Genomic DNA, 7,649 nt, shown 5'->3' with positions numbered 1-7,649 from the left:
TTGAAATGAAGGGGAATGCTAACTTGCCTTGGTTTTCTGACACAGAAGAGAAGTCGGAAATCCAGGACTAAGGGAATTTCCAATCGTGACTTCGTCAAAAGCTGAGAGATTACTAATTGAGGCAGTTCTGATTCTTCAAAGGTCAATGACAAACATTTGTGTCTTTGCAAATATTCTCCACCAAACGAAAAACTCTTGCCACCAATGCTCGCATTGCAAAAGGCCTTCTCCCCTGTGTGAGTTCTTTTATGTCCATGGAGAACCTCTAACCGGCCAAAACACTTTCCACAAAAGGTTACATGAAATAAAAAGGCTTTTCACATGTGGTATTCCTGATTAGCCTTTGGAGAGATCCATATCGACTGAACTATTTGTCACATTGGTTGCATTAAAAATGCTTTTTTCAGACATGTGTGTTTGCATATGTCTCTTAAGATCCCCAGACTGAATAAAATGCTTTCCACACTGGTTGCATCATGCGGTTTCACGCATGTGTGGGTCATTTGTGTCGTTTAAAGATTTCCAGAATCGCGAAATCTTTTATCACATTGATCACAAGCAAAAGGCATATCTTCTGTGTGTGTCTTTTGATGCTTCCAAAAGAACACGGATCGACTAAAACTCTGCACCCGCACTGGTCACAAATAAAGGGCTTCTCCCTGTATGAGATCTTTCAGGTCTGCGGAGGTGACCTGCTTGACTAAAACTCTTCTTGCATTGGTTGCAATTAAAAGACTTCTTTTTCATTACACCCTCCACTGTGTGCTACGGAATCACCACTTTCAGACATTGCGGTTTATCACAGTTATGATCCAGTAATGGCTGCAGAACCCTACAAGGAAAGATACTGGTAAGTGTTTTACCAAATAATCATAATAATAATAATAATAATAATAATAATATTTGACCACTCAGAAAGGCTAGATGAACACACCCCAGAAAGTGTCTTAGAAAATGTGGATTGGAAAAATTTTGTGGAATTTTACCATACAGACTGATAAAGACTAGTGATCACAGCAACAAGACCAGATCTGCTGGTGCTAGACAAGGCAAAAAAAACGTGCAAAATTTTTGATTTCTCGATAGCGCAAGATTAGCATCTGGAGCAGAGCCAAGATGAGAAGTTTCAAAAGTACCAAGATCTAGAAAGGGAAATCAGGAGGATTTGGCAGGTTAAAGTTATCCAACTCATAGTGCGTGCCCTTGGGACCACCCCAAGAGCCTTGAAAGCAAATTTGGAAGAAATTGGAGTGGATGTTGGGATTGATCTATTACAGAAGACCCTTCTTCTTGGTACGACAACAATCTTGAGAAAGGTCCTTGAATCCTGAGGTTACTAGTTGTGACTTGGCTTCAAGCAAAACTCCAGAAAAGCATAGTTGCTGTGAATGTACAATAATAATAATAATAATAATAATAATAATAATAATAACAACAATAAGAATAAGAATAATAATAAAGAAATGCATATTTGAAGTGGAGCTTATAGACAAAAGATAGAGGTGATCCTCGCACTTGTCCGGAGAATTTGAGAAACTGACTCTCACAGGTATGCATCAACTGGGAAATCACAAAAATTCCGCGCCCCAGATGGGATTTGATCCCATAACCCCCATGATCTAGTACAGATGCTCTAACCACTAACCCTACTGGAGATTCTGGAGATTCTGTGATAAGCAACGGTGAAATGTGGGTATAAACTACAACTGCATCACGCAGTCATATAGTCTAATTTTAACCATATAATTGACTCTTAACTGTATCATGCGGTCACATTTTAAGGCATATCAGCAATAACATATATGGTTAAAATTTCCACGTTCTCAGTTGGTGAATAACATCTTTCATGTGTTCCCTTATTACTCGCTTGGGTGACTCTTAATGAAACCTGAAAAATTCAGACGGCTTCAACAGGATTCAAACCTATGACCTCTGTGATGCCAGTGCAATGCTCTACAAACTGAGCTATTAAGCCACTCAGTTGGGAGCAGTTCAGAAAGTGCATATTTGAAGTGTGTGTTATAGACAAAAAAAGTGATTCTCTCGCATTTGTCATTCGTCTCTCATTCATTAGTCCTTTCATTGGAACAAATGTGCCCTAGAAATTGATCTGCTCCCAACTGAATGGCTTCATACACGTAGCTCAGTCGGTAGAGCATTGCACCGGCATAGCAGAGGTCATGGGTTTGATTTCATTGAAGCCGCTTGAATTTTTCAGGGTCTCTAAGAGACAGAGGAGGTGTTGTTAATCAGTAAATAAAGGAGTAATTGTAGTGAGAGATTCACTGGTTACTGCGATTTTAATAATTCTGCTAAATCTCATCTTCAGTGCTATGTATATCCCAAACTGCCTTTTAGCTTTGGTCAAACAATTTGAAAAGTATAATACCAGGCTTCAAACTGTGAGAACCAGAGATGCTGATTGGTCATTATTTTTAGAAGATTCAAAAGAGGTCATACAGCAAGTAGTAAAAACATTACTTACAGACATGAACTCGGAAATGGCCTATGCAGAGATACCACCAAATATCTGAACTTCAAGCACCCAACAACAAGCACCTTGGCTACTTTAGAAGCTAAAACCTATTCCTTGCTTACCTTTCTGGAGCACTTAGACTTGCTTTAAATAGGAGGCAGTTCACGTAAAGTAGACCTAATTACCATCACAAAAACTTGAATCGCAGTCAGACTCGCTTTGAGTCAGACATGAACTACGAAATCGCCTCTCTAGTGTACTGTTAGTAATCAGTACATATCCGCCACTTTCAAAAATACCATAATACTTTTTGCATAAGCATTGTTTTTACTTTCTCTTGGGACCATTGCAAGCAGGGCCATAGTCAGAAAAAAATTACAACTAAGGCAATGTCCATGGTTAAATTCTCTTCATAGGAATTTTGGGTGTTTTTGATGCCTGCAATTAAAGATAGCACTGGGGTCATGCATTATTTTAAAAAATCATGCAAAGAATGACTGAGGCAAGTTTAAAAATATCCCCACTGTTTCAGGTGGTTTTCGTTTTGTGGTTTTATTGTTACATTTCAATTTTTGATGCATGCTCAATATGAAATGTCGAGGCCACTGGCAGAGCCCTAGGAAGATCAAAGGACGCTCTGCTCGCAGGGTAGTGGTTGGCAAAAAAATATCAAAAGAATTGTTTATAAACGATGTATATCGCTATAAATAAGAAGTCGTAGGAACTAGTTCGTGCATTTGTGATGTGCACTAGTCTCCATAAGTATTATCTGTAAGCTTACTTACCAACTCGTTTGATTAATTTCACTACCCACCTGTGCAGCATCAGCTGGTTTTCCAATCGATGGCCCATTTACTTTTTATGTCAATAGGCGATTTCCGAGTTCATGTCTGCCTCCTCCTCAAAGCGAGTCTACGTGCGAAGTTTTTGTGATGGTAATTAGTTCTACTTTACATGAAACTAATTTTCATAAAAAGAACTTCGCACTTAGACTTGCTTTGAAGAGGAGACAGTCATGAACTCGGAAATGGCTTATTCAGTGATATTCCCAAATATCAGAACTTCAAAGACCCAACAACAAGCACCTCGGCTACTTTAGAAGCTAAAATTTAACCTATTCCTTGCTTACCTTTCAAGAAACAAAACGCGTCTGGAGCGAGGCCAGCTAAATTGGTTAGTTTTGGGGTTAAACAGCGCCGTTTATATTGATTGCACTCATGTGTGGCTCAGAAAGAAATAATGCGAATAGACTGGTAACTAAATTATCTCATACCCAGATCTCACCCTGTCTTACTCTGACGAATTAGGCCGCGGGCGGACAAGGTTGATGAAGAAAGGGTATCAAAGTTTCTTCAGAAACTGTAGTGCTTCGTAGTGCTTCGCTCCAATGAACGTTCGTAACGGTAACTCACAAACCTTTCTTACGGTGGTTTATTTACCTTAACCAACTCATTTGATAAAATTAATCCGTGTCAAGATTTTTACCTAAACCGTCACTGCGTTGCGTGACGGTGTAAAAACGTCGACCTTTATCGGCACGTTTTAATTTGTGCGCTCTCGTTTTGTGCGAGGCTTACACTACGCAGTAGCCCCTTTACCACTGCAAGCCTTGCGTCTGAATAATATAAGCCAAAGACAATGGAGAGATTTAGCATATCTCCTTTACCGGAAATGCAACCGTTGGGCTGAAATTTGCATCTAAAAAAAAACTTGTTTGATTTTAGCCCATGTGAGCTACGGATATCAAGTAACTTCTCGAAAGAAAAGGACAAAGTAAAACAAGTGAATTTTTATGATTATATATGACAACGTTCAACCTACCGTTTCACGTAGGTCTGAGGTCAGCATGAATGATAGGAAGAAGGGTCATACAGATTGCGTGACGAAAAATAATACTATTTGGTTTCCAGGTTCGCTCGCTCTCTCGAAGCGTGCGCGAAAGGTATACTTGTTTGATCTTGCTTTGTTTGGTGGACCGTTTTGTTCTTCTGACAACTCTGAAGGTAAGATCTCTTAGCTGGTAAATGCTTAACGAAGTTTTTGCAAATAAACCAGTGGAAAATGATGGACAAGTATCGCCATTTCGATGTAGTAAAATGACCCCAATGAACGTGACCCCAAGTTTCTTTAGCGCTGATGTTTAATTATTAAGTCGGGTGAAAACATCCGCCTCGATCTTTACAGAAATTTGTTAATTCATTTTATGCAATTGAATAAATGTGATGGTTATGTCAATACTTGTATACGGAAATATGAGAAAAACGTTGTATTGTGATATCGATGTTGTGCTGTTTTTCTTTGTTGTTCTTGTTGTTGTTGTTGTTGTTCTTGCCCATCATATGATAAAATGCGACACAAACCAGAGTTAGTGCAGAGTTAGTATAAAGAAGTAGAGGATATTACATGGCCGCATGGAGATACGAAATTCTCTTTGAGTGTTGAAAAATACTTCAACACAAGAAAAGAAATACCGTATCTCCAAGCAGCCATGTAATATTCTATTTATTATATAAACACCAATAAAATACTAAATCATTTCACAAAAGGCATGATTTTTATATGTAACCATAGCAACAGGGATCTTTTCAGGTGTGACGTGAAGATAACATCTTCCCGTATGAAGATATCATGTTTTCGCACGAAAGCTCACTTGGTATTTCATTGGTGTTTGTATAACAAATGTATATAGTTATGTTGTGGTTTAATTTTTTGGGGGGGCTGAATTTTCTTTTAAACCAGTTTATTTTTTTTCAAACCAGTTCAAAATTTTCAACGTAGATAAAAAGTTTTCAACCAGTTGTCTAAAAAGGGGATTTTCCTTCCTTTTAGGGGGTTCTGAGAAAGAATTGCTATGGTAAGCTCATTCTCTTCTCACCCTTCCTTCTACCTTCACTCACATGCCATCTCCACAAAATGCCATTATCTCCCCTCCCAATTCCCACAACCACACAACTTATCGATACTTAGTCTCACACTAATTATCTTAAGCATTCTCATGCACATTACATGTATCAAGAATTAACATTTGTACTCACCGAAGTTTTAACCACCAACCTCTGGATCTGATGTCCTTAGTCTGATCCACTTGACCACACAAGCAATATTTTGATTTGGAATCAAGCATATTATCCCTTGGCCAAAATTACATAATTTTATGAAATTTGGCCCACACGTACTTGTTCATGGCAGATGAAGAAGTAACTTTGCGTGCAGCTGTTGCCAATTATTTTTGTAAGGGGACATTTGAAAGCCAAATTAAAGGCTTGAGGGGCAGTCAAAAGACTAAAAAATCCTCAGTAAATAAGTTTTTTGATGAAGACCTCTATTATCACGTGAAGAAATACGTGAAGTTTGAAGTGTGGGTTGTAGACAAGAGATTGAAATGATCCTCATACTTAAAAGGACAATTTAAGCAATTATCCCAATCAACACCTGAAAAAATTCAGGCACCCTCAACGGGATTTAAAGGCATGACCTCTGTGATTCCGGTGCAATGCTCTACCAACTGAGCTACCAAGTCAATCCAATGTGTTGGGCTCATGTGTTCCCGTGAAACCAGTGGTACATTGTACAGTGTAATTCCTCTACAATATCAATCGTTTCTATCATTGATTGAAGTTGATCTTATGGATTTTAGAAACTGTCAATGTGAATGTGAACCAAACCACCAGTGGACTATCGATACTATTGATTACCACACAAAAGTTGTTAATGTTCACCCCGTTCATAACAAATTAACTGAGGAAGTATTGCATGAAATTGAAAAGTATCTTCTGACAAATGGCTATCCTAAAGAAAATGTTGGTGAATTTGAAAATAAACAACTCAGAACATTTTTACGCAAAAAATCAGTTTTGAACTACATGTACTCCAATTTGAGCAGCCGTAACCCTGACGACACAAGAGGCTTGTTGAAAGGTCAAATTGTACATTCAAGGAAGACATGAGTCCCTTGATAATGAGCATGTGTGGTCTTGAAATTTCGAAGTGGTGCAAATACAATGAAAGCAGCGTACATCAGGAATTATTATTACTTTTCTTAGTACAATAAACATGACACCGTATGAAGCAGTGTTTCGCATGAAAGTAAAGCATGAATTGTCAGATCATATTCCTGAAGAAGACCCTACTCCAAGACAAGATCAAACTCCCAAATAAGATCATGCTGTCTCCACAACTAGGTCCCAAGCCTCCCAAAAACAAAAAGAAATTCAAGAATCCCAGAAATGCTACAATGCCAAAATGATAAAAAAAGTCAGAAGCAAATCCTCAAAAGAGACTTTGTAAAGTCAGTGAAATGGTCACAATAAGAATTCATACTCAGTCTGGAAAAAGTTCGTGATGTCTATTTATTAGTATGTTCAAAGTGTCACCCCTTTTGGAAGCATTAAAAGCCCTAATTGCACCTTCCAGACTTTCCCATGTACAGCAACAAAATAATGTGAAACTGGATTATAAAAGGAATTTTTAAACTGATTAATAATTCATCAAATGCTTGAAATGGGCAGCAGGGTTTAGTGCAGCGGTGAGAGCACTCGCCTCCCACAAATGTGGTCCGGGTTCGATTCCCGGACCCAGCGTCATATGTGGGTTGAGTTTGTTGTTGGTTCTCTACTCTGCTCCAAGGGGTTTTTCTCCGGGTATTCCGGTTTTCCCCTTTAAAAAAAAAAAAATTTCCAAGTTCCAATTGGATCCTGAAATGCACGCACATGTCTGAAACGAGTTCTTGTGAACTCCTTGGTGCTCCGTACATGTAGTTTTCACCATGCAAACACTGTTTACTTTATACATTGTAATAAAACAAAAGTTCATAGCTTGTGCCTATTTGCAACATATCAGGGAAATATCCACAGGAAATTCAGAATCTTGAGAGCAAAGTTCAAAACTGGCATGTTGCATAGTGGGTTCAAATTACAAAACTACTGGTTATGCGTGCCGTAGCGTGACTGTTATACTGTGCCTGGGCTTTCAGCTATTTCAAAATGTATTCTTGACGTTTATTTTTTCATCTGCCAGAAGTTGCAATCTTTTAGATTAATTTCTACAGGCATTTTTGCCTTTTTTGTCTATGTTAATGTTATTACTGGGAAATGCTTAAAATAAACATTTTATTGTCATTCAAAGATCTTTATTTCTTGTTAACCCTTCTTTCCAGCCTCTACGCTTACCTTTA

General features: G+C 38.3%; 1 protein-coding gene across 3 annotated transcripts in view; it reads left to right on the top strand.

Annotated features, from left to right (window-relative positions):
* Positions 1 to 3,817: 3,817 nt before the first annotated feature.
* Positions 3,818 to 7,649, top strand: part of LOC137997427 (zinc finger protein 431-like) — a 17,779-nt gene continuing 13,947 nt past the window's right edge. Inside the window, exons 1-3 of one of the 3 annotated variants that reach the window (XM_068843411.1) lie at positions 3,818 to 3,879; positions 4,387 to 4,479; positions 5,306 to 5,330. The gene's annotated coding sequence lies outside the window, so the exon portion shown is untranslated. The remainder of the gene's footprint in view (positions 3,880 to 4,386; positions 4,480 to 5,305; positions 5,331 to 7,649) is intronic. The other 2 variants (XM_068843412.1, XM_068843410.1) reach the window with 2 other exon arrangements.

Source organism: Montipora foliosa, chromosome 3 (genome assembly GCF_036669935.1).
Source record: "Montipora foliosa isolate CH-2021 chromosome 3, ASM3666993v2, whole genome shotgun sequence".
NCBI classification, from domain to species: Eukaryota; Metazoa; Cnidaria; class Anthozoa; order Scleractinia; family Acroporidae; genus Montipora; species Montipora foliosa.
The sequence above is the reverse complement of the archived record's forward strand: the minus strand, read 5'-3'. Positions and strand labels throughout refer to the sequence as shown.